At 33.6% G+C, this 18,937-nt stretch overlaps 1 protein-coding gene across 3 annotated transcripts in view; it reads left to right on the forward strand.

Annotated features, from left to right (window-relative positions):
- The window catches only part of LOC124368880 (fructose-bisphosphate aldolase), a 73,740-nt gene that overhangs the window by 24,671 nt on the left and 30,132 nt on the right, over positions 1-18,937 (forward strand). The window contains exon 1 of one of the 3 annotated variants that reach the window (XM_046826367.1): positions 2,317-2,336. The exons of 1 other annotated variant lie outside the window; for it this stretch is intronic. The gene's annotated coding sequence lies outside the window, so the exon portion shown is untranslated. Of the gene's footprint in view, positions 1-2,316; positions 2,337-7,448; positions 7,582-18,937 lie in introns of those variants that run through there. One more of the 3 variants, XM_046826368.1, reaches the window with a different exon arrangement.

The following is an 18,937-nucleotide window of genomic DNA, read 5'->3' on the forward strand; positions in this document are numbered from 1 at the left end:
TCAAATCAATATGAAGTCAACTTGGTGGTTTGAAGAGTTGATTGAAATACTTTCAGCCCGGTAAATGTAGATAACATCCAACTGATAACATTACAATAGTACTTGTTTTCTTGTTCTTGTTACACACATTTATGAAACCATATTCACCTACAATACTCAGATATCTTTTCCGCAGAATCTTGGTGCAATTCCGAATATTGAAATTTACAGACAAAATACCTATTTTACCTGTAGACATATTCTGGCATATTTATTTCATACATTATTCAGTAAGTTTTTATTAAATGGTAAGTTGGGGTGTTGAGAGTCCAATATAGTAAATCATAATTGACCAAACAAAATTCTTGCATTTGGCAGGTCGATAGAATTTGCCAGCTGTCGAATGTCATCAATAAATGTTTTGAACACAGTCAATTAGCCCTCTTCATAGTATAGTGATTAAATCTGCGGGTTTCTTGTAAGGAAGTCGTAGGTTTGAGGTTCGAATCACATAAAAGGCACGTAATTTACTGTTACGAAAATTTTAAATATTTTTTGTTAGTGAATGCAAGTCTTAAAAGAGATCAAAACAATTCTGTAAATGTTTCAACTTGTAAGACGTATTATAACTCAAGGTAATACTACACTACATAATTTTACGAACCAATTCTTGCATCCTTTGTTAAACAAGCAGGACGGGTATTTTGGAATAAGAGGTAAAATTATCATCCAACAGAACAAAACAAACAATTTTAAGGTTAATTTACGGTTTTGTTTTAAACACTGTTAAGAATAATATTTCTTGCTCTTGTAAAATAAATACCAAATGTAACTTTGATACTTTGCTGTTACTATCACAAAATTAAAATAAATTTGTTTAAAAATTCTGAATTACAGTTATAGTTATTAGTTAGTTACTTTTCTTAGAATTTATGAAATGTAATACATGGCATATAATTTTCAATAAGAAACAAATTTATGGATTATTAAAAGTTTCTGTTTAAAAACAAGTTACAAAAAAAATTAAATTGCTGTTGGTAAAATGAAGCTACAAATAGTTCTTATGATGGAATCGTGAATGTTTTATTACTTTGTAGTAATTTTAGTAAGATGAAAGTTTCTTGTTAAAATTCATCGTTAAAAGTTCTGGAAGTCGACAATGCTTAATATTCTTAAAATAGGTACCAATTTCGTACAAATATTCCTATATTTGAATGATCTTTCTAATCAAATTTGGACGATCATTCTTAAAACAACGAAAAATCAATGAAATGCGTTCCTGTTGAAAGCAAAACACACGTGACTGAAACAGAAATAATAACATAACGAGGTTTTACAGTATATGTATTTATATACTTATTTGAACACAAATAATTAATGATTTCATAAATGTGATAACTTATTTATTTACATTATTAGCGATTTCAACGAAATATCCTGAATTTCATGATGTGATAAAAAAGCGTAACATCAAACAAACTGCAACTAAAAATAATGTAATTAACCTTTACTAAACTGTATTGTTGCATCCAAGGTCACAGACCTAAGGTGACAGTTGCCATACTTTATCATGTAGCCTAATTGTTTCTGGCCCACACCTCACAATAAGATTTAGTTAACACAAAATATCTAACATTTTAATTGTGTTAGTAATGCTTCAACGCTGAGTAAGTCGGGAGCCTTAGATTGACAGTCGTTAGCCTAACATGTTTAATTGGATTAATAAATACCTGAAGTTCATTATTATCGAGCCAAATAAAAATATAACGATTGCAACACACTAATACGGACGTGCAGTTAAATCACCACAGGACCTTAGATGAGTCAGCACTCAGGCCTTATATTCTGATAGGTAATATATATTAATAATAATATAATAATAATAATATTAATAATATATATTAATTGTGTCGAACTGAACATTTTTGACAGCAGTCACCGCCTGTTCGATATGGCAACTATGTAATACTCTGCAATTGGCTGATACTCAAAGGACTTCTTTGGTGACTCTTGATATAGTGCTATATTTAAATAGGATGTAGATGCAAATTTAATCGATCGATTTAATGTAAAATTGTCACTAGAGTTTCAGTAGTGTTAAGTCACCAATGTTATTACATCATGCACGTATGTTCTATTTAGAGTATTCAGCAATAGCATACATTGCCGATCAGATTTTAATCAGTCGTTAGAATCTCGTTTATTTTTATATCAGTAATTTTACATAAGCAGGTCAACAGACCTGTCATACAGCCCTGTCATTCCATAACATTCATCATGGAACTATGGGCGAAGTTGAATGTGTTCTATACGCTTTACAGCTTTATATATGCCTGCTGCGTCGGTTATCGCTTGAGGTATGCAGTACATTCCATATCTTAATCCTCGTATAATTTTACTATCGAGTAATTTCAGTGTTAAGAGCTTTATGTCAATTTCCTACTTAAGTGTTCGAGAAAATTTGCACTTCAGTTCGGTCATCAATAACTTTTCATATTGTTAAGACTAGTCAGGGAATTCAGCAAGTCGGTTCGAATAATTGATAATAATTAATAAATAAAGACACAATTGCAGGGCGATAACAGTGGTTTCAAGTGTTTATTGTGATCGTGATACCTGTGTTGGTATTACTGAAACAGAGTATTGATCTGCTTTTTGCTTTTAACTTTTTGGCCCGGATACTTCCTCATTCCGTATCTGGCACGAAATATTCCATGGAAGTTTTTTTTTTCAGGATAACCTCTGATATTTGATGAAAACTACAGTTTGTAATGGTTTCTATTTAACGAGCCTCGTTAACTAATTAACATAGTTATGACGTTTTTATGGCTCTATTTAAAACTAGGAGATATTTGAAGACATGTTTTTATGATTGTAATCATAAGTATGATGTAACCTACTGAGACGAATCAAGCTAGCAAGATAACACCAGTGACCTTTTAACATTGGATTTGTTTTTGTATAGTACGTATTTCATGTGTTTACGATTTTTTGAAGCGTCGCGTCAGGCTGAATAGTCATTCTTATTCTATAAATTTCCATTTTGCTCTTTAAACATTTTCACATGAGGGGCTTTTGTGACGAGCCTGTTTCAGCTAGACTTAGTATGTTACGTCCTGTTCACTAGAAATCCCAATTAATTTAGAGGTGGAGTAAATTATTCATTACATAGTAGATGGATTGTGCAGCCTTGTGAGATAACCTGAAATTTGATTATTAATGATAGGTTATCGGTAAACAATCATGTGTGGTAAACAACCTTATTGCTCAAATTCATATTATTCAGTTTGTGCATCCTTACATCCTTTGCGTTTTTCTTGTTTCTGCCTACAGTATTTGCGGTTTTAATGATAGTAATTTTCAGTAATACGTATTAGATACAGTTTGGGGTTATTGCGGGTTTAAATATTGTTGCCGAGTAAAATTTTCAGTATCAAATGTTAACCGATACAAGATATAATTGCCGCACAAGTGGTTCATCCAATTATTTGCTCAGTTATTTGTTTAAATCCGAAATCTCACCTTTTCACCGAATTTGGAGACACGTTGAAGCAGATTTTTTTTATAGATAACAGAGAGTCTTTTTTAAGGAGAGGCCGATCCTATCAAGCCTGGCTCTGCCTGTCCTCAAGGGCCACTGGCCTGTGCGAGGATCTTATCAAACAGAATAAGAGGGAGAGTCGATACAGTACAAGGTCGATGGTACTGATAAAGAGTGCAACGGTCACAACAGAATTTGAACCTGTGCTATCGCATTGACGTCTCCCATTTTCGCCGTAGTGTATGGATAAAGCCGTGGCTCTCTAACCTAGAGGTTACGGGTTCGATTCCCGGGGATGTTAATAAACGTGTTTTATGTAAATTGGTTAACACCCTAAATTAAAATGGCTCTGGAGGGACAGCAAGAAAGAACCCAAATACAGGTTTCTCTTCAACATAAAATTACATCAAAGTTGATGTTCAATGACCGGAAGATGGAAATGGCAAAGCCTGCGATACTGTTAATTTATGCAGCTTAAGACTGTTTTGGCCTTTTTTAACATAAAAAAAAAATAAGTTTACTATTCTCCTTTATCTGTGGAGCTGTAGATTTTTTTACATTTTTCTAAAAAGTTCACAGGTGTGTTATGGAACTTTGAACAAAGTCACATGAAATGTCTGTTCCCCGATGAAGAATATTCTTCAAACTACTTTGTAATAGCGTGACAAATAGCGTTTTGAAATATCGATTGCGAAGCGGTCTAATTGGACTTTGGTCTACCTTCAAATAGCGCAGGTTCAAATACTGTCTGTGGCCGTTGCACTGTTTATCGGTACCATCAACATGTACTGTATCGACTCTCTTCCTTGTTCTGTTTGATAAGATCCTCGCACAGGCCAGTGGCCCATGAGGACGGACAGAATAAGGCTTAAAAGGAGATCGGTCTCGCTTACAAAAAAAAAAAAAAAAACAAAGTAACACGTGAAATTTGTTACCGCAGATATTTGCTTGGCTGAATAGACAAACCGACGCTGAAAAACGACTACACGAATATGTCCTGATCCTCTACAAAACATTAATGAATGGAAGTTTGAAGTTGGAAACGAGCCAACTTAATCCACCATCGTTCGCTTTTATGTTCCATGTGCACAATTAATTTGTGATCCCAAAGATGCAATAATTAAGCTTGACCAAATTCAGTTTGAAGTTAATGTTTTCTTTGAGCATAGTATGTAACGTGTTTTGGTTCAATTTTCTTACTTGTCATAGGACTAATTGCAGTAACACGTCGAAGTTATCGCTGTTCTCTTGTAGGATTGATTGGATTTTAACACAGCTTCTTCGTAAGCATAACATAATACTCATACAAAGTACTCAATTTTGCCAGTTTTCAAATTCAGAATTTGTCGATTAAAATTTCCTCTTTGGTATTTGCCAGTTAATTCATTTTTTGCAAAATCATCTCCTGGTAATTTACCGTAATGTATCTCCTAAAACTCCCAACACCATTTTGCCTCTTTTTCAGACCTTTATAGAATATTTTTTTCAACCGACTTTTAAGATATGAACTTATTTTTATTCATTCTTGAAAAATGTTATGCTAAAAATTACATGCCTCTGTTTATTCGTGTGGGGTACATGTAAAATATTTAATTCCTTATATGGTTACTATATAGACATGTGTATTTAAAAAAGAGAAACCACGCCAAAATTTAGTTAATGTTTCTTAGTAAGTAAATAAAATATGGAGTTTTTAATGTATACGTTTTTGAAGGATCGATATTGTATTTAGTATTACTGCTGAAATTCAAACTAAAGGGACAAAATTAACTAAAAATACTTATATAACAGAAATATAAACATATACTGTACAATACTGATAATAAACCAAGTAATAAAGTCTAACAACGATCCAATGTGTAGTTACTTGTCATTTACAGCTGATTAACATTTGTTCCATAGCATTGATAGAATATTTTATAAAGTTACATTCGTAAATTTATTACAAATATCGAGTCTTTATGCTTATTTTGGTATACTGCAAGTGTAAGTTTCGTTACGTGTTGTATTTTAAAATAATTACTTTTTAATCGTTCGTATATATAGATGTTGGAATGTCTTGTGTATATTCTTGGTGCCCATACATACTTGAAATGGTTAACAATTTATTTGGGGTCTTTTTCGTTTAAGGGCCAGAACCTTACAAACATACTATACCTGACTGTCAGTGCATTTAATCGTTTTTTTTTTTGGTGTTATTAGTTCGTAGGGCAATAGTCCAGGTACTACTTCTAGTATAAACTCGTCTTATCTTATCAGTGATAAACGCGCGCCGCTTATCTTTTGCCTGTAATGAAACCTGCGTTAGTTCTGTCTGAGTTTTGTGTTCAATAAAGCGTGGTGAGTTGACCTGGGCTTGGACTTTGCAAGCTCGAGTTTTTTTTTTCTAAAAGAGCAAGCAGCGCAAAGCGCTGCGCAGCGGGCAAGCATCGCGTGATCTGAGTTTTGAATAGGCAAGCTAGGGTCTTTTGTGCTGGCCCTTAAACGAAAAAGACCCTTTATTTGTCATAGTCTTAACAGACGATATAAAAGTTGTGTAATCTCTGATGAAGTGTGTTAGGCAAGTGGGTTATTGGTGACGATCCGGAAGTTATTGGGCGTTAACAGGCTATTAACCGAACATAAAACTATATCCACGACAGTATGACGCATAGTGTAACATCTTCTACGACTTGGATGCTTAAATTTAGGACAGTATGTTTGTGAAATCGTTTCAGGAAGACTCTCACTCTAAATTTGGACTACCTGTTGCTGCTACAAGGTGGCGAGCGAGTTAGTTTCATGAGTTTGAAATGAAAGTTAAGAGCAACACTTACCTGAAGTGCTTTTGTCATTTTATAACCCTTTATTAGGAAAGGAGCTGAAGAGCTTTTATACATGTTTACCTTTTAAGTGGCATCAATTCTGGGAAAGACGTAGCTGTTCCCCACATTCGAATACACGTGTTTAAATTGATTTCATAGCGTCTTATTAATGTCGGGGTTGGTCTTTTGATCTGTCTTTATTGTGCGTCTGACTCAGCCTAATGCTGTATCAGTGTACCTTCTGATTCAACATAACTGATTGATTTGAAACGTTTGTTTGTTACGATCAGTAACTAATAGCCAAATCAAGATGTAATAGATTTAAGTTGTTATTTGTGTAATAGTACTGTACAGTTAGTTATTCATGGATAATTAAGATACTGACGGACTGATAAAGGTACTCGTCCCCACTCACAGATCATATAGTCTCTGTGGGGACTTTTCACTTTATATATATTGTCAACTGATTGTTACTCATGGGTATGTGAATACATTTAATTCAATTCAGTACATGCATTTGGAGCTTCAAATTAAAATCTTTACTCCGAAGATCCCCTTGCTAAGCAGATCTGCATAAGCAAAAATCCCAGAACCATTGCTCCTTTTAAATCCATTGTGTATTAATGTTTTTAAGTTAACTAATAATATGGCACTAATACATGTCATTCTGGAACTTAATAACCGTGTGGCAAGTTCAGATCTTACTGATCCGACTCTCTCTTATTGGAGAGTTAGGTTGGCAACAAGTTTACTACTTGACTCGGACCAAATAATGTGATCTTTACAAAATCTGTTTTGTTCACCAAAATATTACGTTTTATTAGAATTAGACTGAATAAATAGGGCGGTATCCTCGGGATTTGGTCCTTACATACGGTACAAGTTATTTATAAATATGGGTCAGATGAATCCCCCGATGAATCGAAATGCAGTAGACCTCTAGACGCTTCTATCTGCACGTACTACTAGGTGGTGTGGAATGGAAGGCTACACGCTAGTAAATGACGGCGCACTACTCGAGTGCACTAAAAGTGAGGTTAGGCAACAAACCGTTCGGAAAGCGAGAGTGGGAGATAGGAGAAAGTCGTGGTTGTTTATCAATGGACTATGAGCCTAGCCGGGCGGTGATCGCCAACGTCAAGGTGACCTCTGATGTCCGCGCTCTCCTCGGTCGTCGCGCTCTTCACTCTGTCTCTGTCAGCGGTCGCAGCTCATCGCTCTACTCTCTCCACTCGTCGGCCTTTTCTCTGCTCCCCAGTAAGTACCCAGTTGCTTACCTCACTCAGAGATGTCCGATTATTTTCCTCGAGCCGGGCACTCGATACATACACGCACGTTTTGCGTTTAATTAGTCCCAGCTGAAATTTTCAATTAAATTATATCCAGTAATGTAATAATTCCTCGAACGGTATATTGGATTACGGAGTGGCCAGACGAAAATTACACTCATTTTCTTAGTAGTTCCTAACTAGTTTCCATATTTGACATTTGAATTATTTTCATATCCGGACGTATCGAGACAACCTCCCTCCGTACCGTCACCAGAAAGGTCACAGGATAAAACATTTTCACTAACTAAATTATTGTAAGTCGCGGAAAAAAATCGAGTTGAATTAAACTCTTTCGAATAAACGTTTGCGAAGTTTTCACACCTATGGATAACAAGTTCTTGTCTAAGGACAGCTCTGTTGAATCTATAGGTATAACCGACCGCATTTAGACAGAGCTTTCGGTGAAGATTTAATACGTGCAGTGTGACACGCCTGCAGCTTGCCAAGAAATGTCCCAACGCGACAAAGATTCTGATGCAACGCCTCTTATAATAAGTTTGTGTAAATGTATGTATATGTAATTGCTGTGTTTTGTATTTATTAATAACTCTACAGAACTTACAGAACGTCTTAATTTATCGCATTACGATATATCTATATCGTACTACGACGATATAGAAGTAATAATTTTGCTCGATTTACTTATGAACTCGAAATATGTCGGAGAGGAAAATAAAAAAGTTTATAATAGTACCAAAGCTTTATAAATAAATGTACGGGTTTTTTAAATATATGAAAAATTCCTTCAATGTTTTAAAGTCCAAATTTAAATTGATGCTGATTCAATATTGTGAAATACGATAATTAGGCAATGTGGGTACACAATGTCAAGGTGTGGCCGTATGTGTAATGCTATATATATATATATTTATATTTATATATTTATATAAAGTTTGTTTAATTTTTTTAGATTTGAACGTCTGAAACATTATTTGATACTTTTTATAATTTTTGAAGGTAATTGTACGTGAACAGACGTTAAAAACAATGAGAACCATACGAGAAACTTTATATTGGGTTAAGACCTATCTGTAAAACATTGTTCGTGAGATGGCTAATGCAATTTTTATTGTTCTGTTACTAATTAACATTACAACTCAACCGGAATTACATGTTGCATTTTTTAAATTATTACGAGTGCAAATTACGGATAAAGTACTTAACGAGTGCAGTGCAATTAGCTAAAAGAGTTTCGCGTGGAATGTTGCCTATACTGTGCATTACCTTTTGCATGTAGGAATGCGTAATACTTGAGTTATCATCCTTCTCTTTCACTTTATTCTTAAACTGTGTTAACTCCAGTTCCACGGCCCGATTTATCGGAATGTGTGCTTTAATACGCTTGCAGCTCAGAGTAGTCGCTCTTTATTAATAAACGAGGAGGCGAGAGCATTTTGTATCGTAAAAACAGACAACGTAGTTTTCCAGAAATCTATAGAGGAATTTCCACGTGAAAGTATTCGATCGCCGGCTTTGTTAGTTTTGGTGGAGGTCTAAGTGGGGAAGGGGCATCGAAGAGCTTAGAATATCAGACATTCTTCTCAGTTCGTGTTTATGATCTTGGCACAGTTAAACAAACAAACAGTCAGACACTTAAGTGATAGCTGTGTCACCGTCACTGAAGAGACTTTCGGGTTAATACGGAACACAATCACTTAGCAAACTATACACACACTATACAAACAAACAATTCTGTAGAATGTACTGTAGATAATATTATGCATTCACTACAAAACATGTTAACACAGAATGGTGCCGATCAAATTTCTTTTTGAAATTGTATATACAAAATCAAACAAAGAACATACAAAATTCTACGTCCCAAAATACAAATTAATTGTTTAAGTACCGTTTCTGACAGTTTGTGAAGTCTACACTCCGGCGAGCATCTACGTAAGTCTACTTCAAGACGTACTGTTTATGTTCAAGTGATTTTATTGTAATTCAGCGTGCAGAGAAACTCAACGAAACGCTTTCCACTACTAAACAGTGGCCTTGTAAATAACATAGTAGGTAACTAATGAGTTATCCGATGGTCCGTGACCAAGTCCGGAAATTGTCAAGTACCAAAACATAAACGCGGAGCTTAACAAAGTACAGACAGAGTATTCAAAAAATGCCCTCTTTGGGAATTCTTTGTCGGACCTATCTTTGGCGTATGTTAAAGTACTAAGTGAACATTTTCAAATGACAACCTTCCTTCTCTTTGTGGTAGATTATTATTAGAGAAATAACAAAATTCAATAGTTTTAGTTCATTCCATTCGTTCTTATCGTGTAAGAAATTTTCAACGTACGAATTCGAATTTGTTATAATAATGCAATTCTTGTCATAACATTTTAAAACGTGTGCATTATGGATTAATTAACTTTTGTTGATCGCTTTAATTTTTTTTAGTTTCAAATTGAAATTCTGAATATTTGTGTAAAATATTTGTAAGGTTGCGGAAATTTTTATCACCCGTTAGTTCATACCTGTTGTGCTACGCAGTACCGTATCAGTATAATTAGTGCAACCTAGTGTGTTCTCACCTTCGATGGTTGTCTACTCTTAGTAAAAAGTTTTGAGGTCGTAATTGTCAATTACAGTGTGCCCTGATGTATTATTAAAATAACTGCAACTCATGTCTGGAAAAATACACCTTTTGAGTGAAGATAGACGCTTCTCTATGGAAAATGGAGTTTACAAAATAAACAGGATATATTTGAACGTCGGATACTTACAAGTAAACGGATACATGTAACCAGTTGTAAGAAGTGAATTTCAAATCAATTATGTACCTTGGACCCAAATTGTTCAACAGCCTTCCTGAAACAATAAGAGACTACGAAAGTGCAACTTCATTAAAAAAATGTCTAAAGTGTATTTGTGCTGTAAAGGCTATTACTCAATAGAAGAGTATTTAATAATAATAATAATGTTTCATAGACTATAATAGTCTGTTTAAATTCTAAATTTATGTTTAATTAATGCGTACGTCTTTGTTTATTGTACTACTACGTTCTATAACATGTTTTGTCTTTGAACGATAAATGATTTGACATTGACTTTGACCTGCTGTTTCTATTTTAAGATTTATCGGTCTGCGTGTACTTAATTATCTAATTCTTTAATTTAACGAAAAATATGAATCAGTAAACCACAAATAGATGAAATGTCGGTTAAAAATAAACTTGATAAAAATATACTATTTCAATTAAAAATATAAATAATGTCTGAACAGGAATTAGTTGTGTAAACACAATCCAGATAAGGCATATTGTTTTAACTACTACTAACTATGATATAGTTATAATGGATATTTGTAAATTTAACTCTCACCGTATTGGAAAATGTTATGATTTTGTTAATTATCAATCTAAATAATATAAACGAACCCCCAAATGCATTGAAACCGACTAATTAAACATGCCCATATAACCTAGAATTTATGCGATTATGATATGATTACAGTTTAAAATTATAGTAATCAAACTTGTGTTGAATCGCAAACTATTGATTTGTTTTATAAATGTTCAAAAAGGTTTAGTATTTCAACAAAGCTTTTCCTCCAACTGCGGCGTTACCGTGGTGAAAGCCGACCTAATGAGAGCATAAATGGGCGCTAGGATACTTTATAAGCCGAGCAGCCGTCCGTTTTTATGTAAAAATTTTCTGTAAAATGTAAAAATGTTCTGTAAATATGTTTTATGTAAAAATATCAGTACATTTTACTTTTTACTGGCCCTGTAACATCAGAATATTGTTTAGACCCGATATTTCAGAGTAATTATTGCTCTGCATATGCAAATTTGGTATTTCTTCTGTGGATAGCCGTTAATACATTACAACATAGAGAAATACATCTAGCTCTATAAAACACTTAGCTCATTATTTATTATAACTCCCTCCTGAATGAGATACACATGAAACATTGAACACAAAGAAGGGCATCCTTAGTCCCATGGCTGTAACTAGGGGGGGGGGGGGCATAACCACAAGGATAAATAAAGGGGGGTCCCGCGTTTCTATAAAACAGAAAGTGTTGTTGGCGTTCGAAATCGCTTAAATGCGGATAACGTTAGTTTTTAAACATAGACATTCAATTGATGTAATTTGAGTCCCGTATTAAAAATTTTCTCGTTTAAAAATACCTTCTCAAAGCTGATTCACTGTCGCATAATGTACTTTTTACAACGTACATTTTACCAAAGTCGTCACAAAACAATGAAGTATATCTTATTGACTTCAACAAACTCGTTAACGCTAAGATTATTTCCGACCATCCATCTTAGATTGAGAGAGGATTAAGTTACAATTTGTATTGTAACAGAACCACTTCACGTGGTTTACCGAAAAAATAAACGTTTTTATAGAAATCTTTACAACCGAAACACTGTTTTGTTATCATTTTGCAAATAAAATTAAAATTAAAAAAATATTTTATATTGATTTTACTTAATTAAGGAATATAGAGGATAGAACAAACCATAACTACTGACATTTAAATAATTCTTTGCATAATCTCTCGTAAATTGTTTGCATTTGTTCAATGCACATTTGCTTTTGTAAAATTCTTTTTGTCCGACTTTATATATTATGAGGATTAATCATCAGATAATTTATTATTTTACATATCTGATATTTAAAAATAAATTTAAAACGTTTGTTTATAAATTTTAGGATAATGTTTTAGGCCTCATCACATTTTTCGGTTAAAAATCTAGTATTTAATAAATAAAAAAAATAGTATATTCAAGTATATTAATGATTGTTATACTAATTTTAATGTCTGGAAGTAAATTTAAAAATGCAACAATACTTTATCTTCTAGAGCTGTGTAATTATTAATTGCGCTATATAATATACATATATGTAGACAAAAAAATAACAATTATTACATTTTTCAAGTTGTGACAAATTAAGTTTTCTTCTTTGAACTTCTTCCTTACATTTAGCAACTATATGCAATGTATCAAAAATGTCTACAATAATATTGTTGAAAGTATTGGATAATAGATGTTTCCTTAAGTGTTAAAAGATTCGACTTAATAGAGTAAAGTGTTATAGAAAACCTGAATATAAATCCGTTCTGAAATCAGGTCACACAAGCACTTAAGTTTGTTTGTGAATGTGTTCCTTTGTGCAGTATCAAATTAAGAGTAATTGAGTGTTTGAGTTTTCCTTGAATACGTTTCAATTCGATAAGTGCTGCAACATTCCAATTACTAAACAATTCCACATATGTTTTCTATTTCAATTGCAAGTTGATTGCAGCAGGAATTCTACAATTTGATTATTCACTTATTCTTTTACATCAAACCCAGAAACGCAATACCGCGTTAATATACGCAGCGCCATATTAATTCTTTGTGTTCTATGTAATCAACAAATAACATTCGTCACTTCATTTTATTAAACATTAAATACTAATTTTATATTATTGTATTGTATCATACCATTATTTTCTGAAATATTATTTATATTTATTATATTATTATATTTTAATATTTTACACTGCCAGGAAACACATATAAATACAATAATTAATTCAAATTCGTAAATGGTTTGATTTACTTTATCGATTCTTCTTATTAATAACGCAATACACTTTCATCTAGAAGAGCCACAAAACCCCGTATTGAAGATTTAATTTTGGGCGATGGGGCCTTTACAATTTCTCTCATATGTTTGGGGGGAGGGGGGCGCCCACCCCTTAATATGCAGCTGCCCCCCGATTCTACAGCAGACAATTCTTGATTAAACCTCAAAGAAACTTGCGCTAATCCAGTATTCCTGATTATGTTGAGTGACACATTCCACAGTTCTGATTGACGAAATGGTACACAACGTTTTGACGTTATAATTCGCAAAAAATATATTCATTCCCGAAATAACAGAGTGCACTGTAGAGCAGATATAAACGTGAAAGTCCATAGAATTTGAACGACAATATACGTAGAAGTATATTTTCGGCATTTAGGGATAGGGTATTCACAATCTCTAGACGATAAGAAATAATGTCTTTAAATCGTATTGAAAGATCGATTCCGGCGGCGCAACAAATCGATTTTTATGACCGGATGCTTTATAATAGGCAAACATTTCCAGCTAATCATCTTTGTTTTTATTCAATGGCTTGGTTGTCTTTGTGTTAGAAATGTGGTATAAGAGACCATCGAATAAAATCTCTCTTCTAGTGAAGCTTCTTTTACGGAAATTTTAACCACAGCGCAATACGATTAAATACGATCAGACCGGTTAAAATAATCATAAAACAAAAGCACATTGATTTTTATGACTTATAAAATAAAACTTAGTGCACTTTTCGAACACGAAATTAGTCCCGCGTGGCCCACAGAGGTTTGTCGATTTTAAGACGTGTTATTATAACAATTATTGTATTGATCACAATAACATGTTCTTAAAACTAAAATAGTCAACTGTAATTTATTAGCCATAGACCTCATAAATGTATGCCACAAATAATTTACAATTTAATGATATTTATATCTAACAAACAAATTATGGTATGTTATTTGCTATTGAACATAAGTATGGGTTTGAAAAACTAAGTTTTAACGTTAGTTAAAAGCTAAGTTGTTGTCATTCCAGAAGTATTAGACGTTGTGGAATAGTTGTATTAGAACTTAAATAATATATTGTATTTTAATACAAAGTTAAGTGATATTGTATAATATTTATTCTCCTGTTAGTAGTGAGAAAAAGCAATTTATTTTCTTAATTATTTTTTTTTAAGTCACTAAAATTTGTCGCACAAATACAAATACATTTATTATTGTATGGCAGTGTGAATATCTTACGATTGTTATGACAAAGTCAACAGTGAAAAACAACAAGAATCTTTGATTAATTCAGTGATAACAGAAATCGGCCTAAACAGAGGAATCCAATTAAGAGAATAAGTGTAGAGTGTAATTGTAATACAAGTACGCTAAACATTCTTACATTGAGTAAAGACACCCTGCCAGCAAGTGCTCCCTCAATTTCGGCTTGATTTGGAGTACGAGAACGGTACTTAGTGGAATAATGCTTGTGGTAAATTTCGGCTTAAAATATTACGTTAAATTTCCAAATAGGCATTTTACTTTCTTAGACACTAATCAGGGTTGCTACAGGAGTCCAATAATGAAATTCCCTGACTTTTCCCTGATTTCCAGACCAAATTTTTCATTTTTCCCTGACTTTTTTCGACGCAATCCCCAGGGTTTTTGGCAATTAATGGGTGGAAAAAAGCGGTGTTGAGGCTAACAGGGTGGCAAATATAAAAAAGCAAAAAATAAAGTGAACACAGTTTAATACGTACAAAAAGATTGACTTTAAATGATCTTTTACAACACAGAAGTAAAATACTTTAGAACACCGCACCATAAGTAATTAGTAGCACATAGAAATTACAGAGTTTATTTGTGTAAAGGGATTTTATATTTTTCCCTGACCAACGTCGAAATTCCCTGACTTTTCCCTGACTTGAGACCGGATTCCCTGACTTTTCCCTGATTTCCAGTCCTGTTTTTCCCCTGACTTTTCCCTGACTTCCCTGATTTCCCTGACCTGTAGCATCCCTGCTAATTTGCCTTGTTCGGTTATTACCGTCCTTAAGTAATTATCGATTGTCAACTACAACACACGCTGGAGAAACAATTTAGCGGTTACGTCATGTGTGATGTAGGTTCCGCTCACTCGCACTCATCGCACCGACATTGCACATTACAGCGGCTCGCTACATGAGTGGACTTCCTCAATTAGATTTTCTCCGAAATTCAATTTTCTCACCATCAACAACTTGACCTTTGTAGGGGAAGATTATATTTTGATCTCTTTCGATTGGGAGTTTTTGCGTCGAAACGTTTCCGTCCGTTACGGTCATCGCGTTTTTATAACAAGCTGCCTTTTGTTTACAGTCAGACGCCTTAAACCGATATATTTGGCTTTGTTATCGTTTTCTTAACTGCTTTAACAAGTTGCGTGTGTACTGGAGTGAGAAGTCCTCCTAATAACGCAGCAGCCTTGCTTTCTTACTGACCTCCAGCTACAATACACTAACTACCACATGGACCAACAGGAAACGTCAATATCCTCTCATACTTAGTGAAGACAGCAAGAGTATTATCCTGGTACAATTTTTCTCACTTTACATCGCATATTTACTGTATCGTCACTACCACAGTACCTAAAAGATTTTGGTTGATTTTGGCATCGCTTAGATACCGTAGTCCCTATGTATATTTTTATGCAATCTCATATTGAATGTTTTAAAAATGAGAATTTTCATGAACGTGCGATTTATGCCGTGTTTAATAGACAAAATTAAAATGGTGAAAACTCATAAAAACACTGGAATCGTTTCACATAAAACCTTTTTAGGTAAAATCAGAATGTATTAAATGTAACGCTCATGAATACTGGGCACCATTTACAGATAACAAATTTGTTCTCACTCGTTGAATTTAATTTAAGTATCTGTATCTATCACTGTTTGAATTGCAATTTACCTAGAGTTTAAAGTCAACCAAACTTTTTATGAGATGTGAAGTTTGTTTCATTTTATTAAACAGGTTAAGGTGTTTTGGAAAACTTTGATATTTGGACCAAAACATATTTTAGTATGTAAAATTAAAAAAAAAAAAATAAAATGAATAATCCGATGGGGGTATTCACCAATTGGACTGCCCCAAAATGCATGTTTGATCGCGGCCTCTGCTAAACCGCGTCACGCACTTATGAACGATGTTCAAAAAACTACATTTTACCTCGGAATTTCAAAAGGGTCATTTCCACTGACACCCCAAGTTCGATTTTTTGCCATTACATACATTATACATGTTCTCTACTATATTATATACGCACGAGGGAGAAATTAATTCATTAATTTTGACAAGTGTAAGTTATTGAAAATTTAAAAGTGGTTGTCCTTTCAAAATCTTAAAGAGTGGACATATTTGGAAATCTGTTATGAATTACTGATTGTCCAGTAATACAAATCTGCCCATTTATTAATGCAAATTACACAGTGTTTGTTTACAATTACGTGCCCTAAACAAGGAATAGAATTTCTAGCTTTGGTTAATGAAAGTTTTTATTTCGTTGACTGAATGTGAATGGACAAAGGAGACAGTTCGGGTATATTTTGTTAGCACACAACAAACCTTGTATTGTCTTATTTCAGAAACCATCCCACTGTAATTGTTATTGGTGAGGATTATATTCGGCGGAAGAAGTATAATTTACCTTGTTTTACAAGAATGAAGGTCGGGTAACGTTTATATCTTATCTTATCTACTAATGCCTCTGGTTATCAATGCGGAATGCGGCAACATGCTTGGTTCCTTCCCGCTCTGATGGCGATTACAGGAAAATATGCCTTGATATAATGCCTATGACGTAACAATAAAATTCTGGAGGTTCTGATCACAAATGCCTGAGAGAACAATCAAATATTAGAATGTATACAAACCTACAGAAAAGTTTGAGTGATTTAGTGTAGACTATCAAAAAAGGCCCGGCACGTTTAAGAAACTATGAGTTAAGTTGATTCAAAGTTGGTGTTTAGTTGTCACCAAATGCTAGAGGAACTGGCAAATATAATCAGGTAGAGCTGGTGTGGGTACCAGGCCATGAAGGCATCATAGGAAACGAGGAGGTAGACTCACTGGCAAGAAAGAGAGTCTACCTCTGCCAGGTCCGGAACCTCGCTTTGATATACCCTTACTTAACTGTTATGGCAAGGGGTTTATAAAGAGATGGGAAAGTTAAACTTTTCAAGTGGTATAACTCCCAAAGATTCAGAATACCAAATGTATCAATAGACACTGGCCACTAACAGCGCACAAAGCAGCTTATTAAGTTGGCTGCCAAATATTAGGGTTGAGATTTGAGATCCATTTGTAGGATAGCAAACCGTGGTGTTTTTCTTAATAAGAAATGTAACAACAATAGCTGAATACTGTAACAAAACCACGACGTATTTTGCTTAAATTAATAAAAACAAAACTGTCAGATTTACTTGTGTATGTAGTACAATTACAAACAAATGTATTTATTTAATTACAAACCTATAATATTGTCATGTTTTGCAATATAAGTTATTTTATGCAATGCATCTTTCCTGTGTTAAGGTTTCATAACGAGTTAGTGTACGATCCGAGATTATACTTGTGTATACGTTATAACTATGGAGCCTGGAGCGGCGGTAGTCTGGGTTATCACAAAATTGCACCCACTTCCCCGCCACTCCTACCCACTCGCTTGAGTGATTAATTTTGAACCCCATAGGGTGGTTTAGGTGTGTCCGTGATAATACACGCAATCCTAGAGTAGTGTTCAAGGATTAGTACAAGCAGAATTAAATAATATAACAATAATACTGTTGATGATGTATAAGTTTACGAAAGTTGTAGTTCAATAGATTGAAACTCAAATAAGTATACAATAAAACATCTTAGAATTATAGATGTACAATATTATTAAGTCAATTGAAAGATCTGTTGGAAAATGGAACGAAGTTTGGATGTACATTTTGAAAAATGATTCAACTTTAGATAAAGAAGTCTCAAATATGTATTGTTAAAATATTGTATGCCTAATTTAGAAAAGACTATCTGGAGTGAATAAATAACATAAAGTAACTTTTGGTTTATTTTGTCTTATTGTTGTTTCATTTTATATATCATGTATAAGTTTGTGAGTACTAGGAATTTGAAATTGGATGATTATTATTATTTATTATTGATATATTTAGAAAAATATAGAATATATATTGTATTATTATAAATCAAGGAAAGTTGTATTTTTTCTTTGCATTATTCTAAATATAAATACAGTTATGTAGTTTGATACTTTATAATTTTTTTAGTTACTAAACTGTAGACACAATCTAGTTTTAATGTAGTGATATCTTCGGATAGAATCTCGAAGAGGAAGTCGGATTTCATTCTCTACTCAAGCCTGATCAGCCCTGACCGAGGGTGTTTGTTGTTATTGCTGCCTAGTCACATAGGTGCAAAACACCCGAGCAGCCTATTCTGATCAAGAAATTAAAATGTTATTGGCATAAAAATCTAAAAACGAAATTGTTTTTATATGATGGTTAATTTAAGGATAACACTCTGCTGTTATTACAAATAAAGCTCTTCCCACCCCTAATATTTAAGTTTTGTAAAATAGTTAACTGTCAAGAGGTAAGAAATGTAAATGTAGGAAACTCAGTACTAAATATGCCGCACAGATTACAGAAGTCACGGAGTATTGATGGTGGAAGGGCCAGTGCGGAACACGGCTGG

The sequence above is a fragment of the Homalodisca vitripennis genome, chromosome X (assembly GCF_021130785.1).
Source record: "Homalodisca vitripennis isolate AUS2020 chromosome X, UT_GWSS_2.1, whole genome shotgun sequence".
Taxonomy (NCBI): Eukaryota; Metazoa; Arthropoda; class Insecta; order Hemiptera; family Cicadellidae; genus Homalodisca; species Homalodisca vitripennis.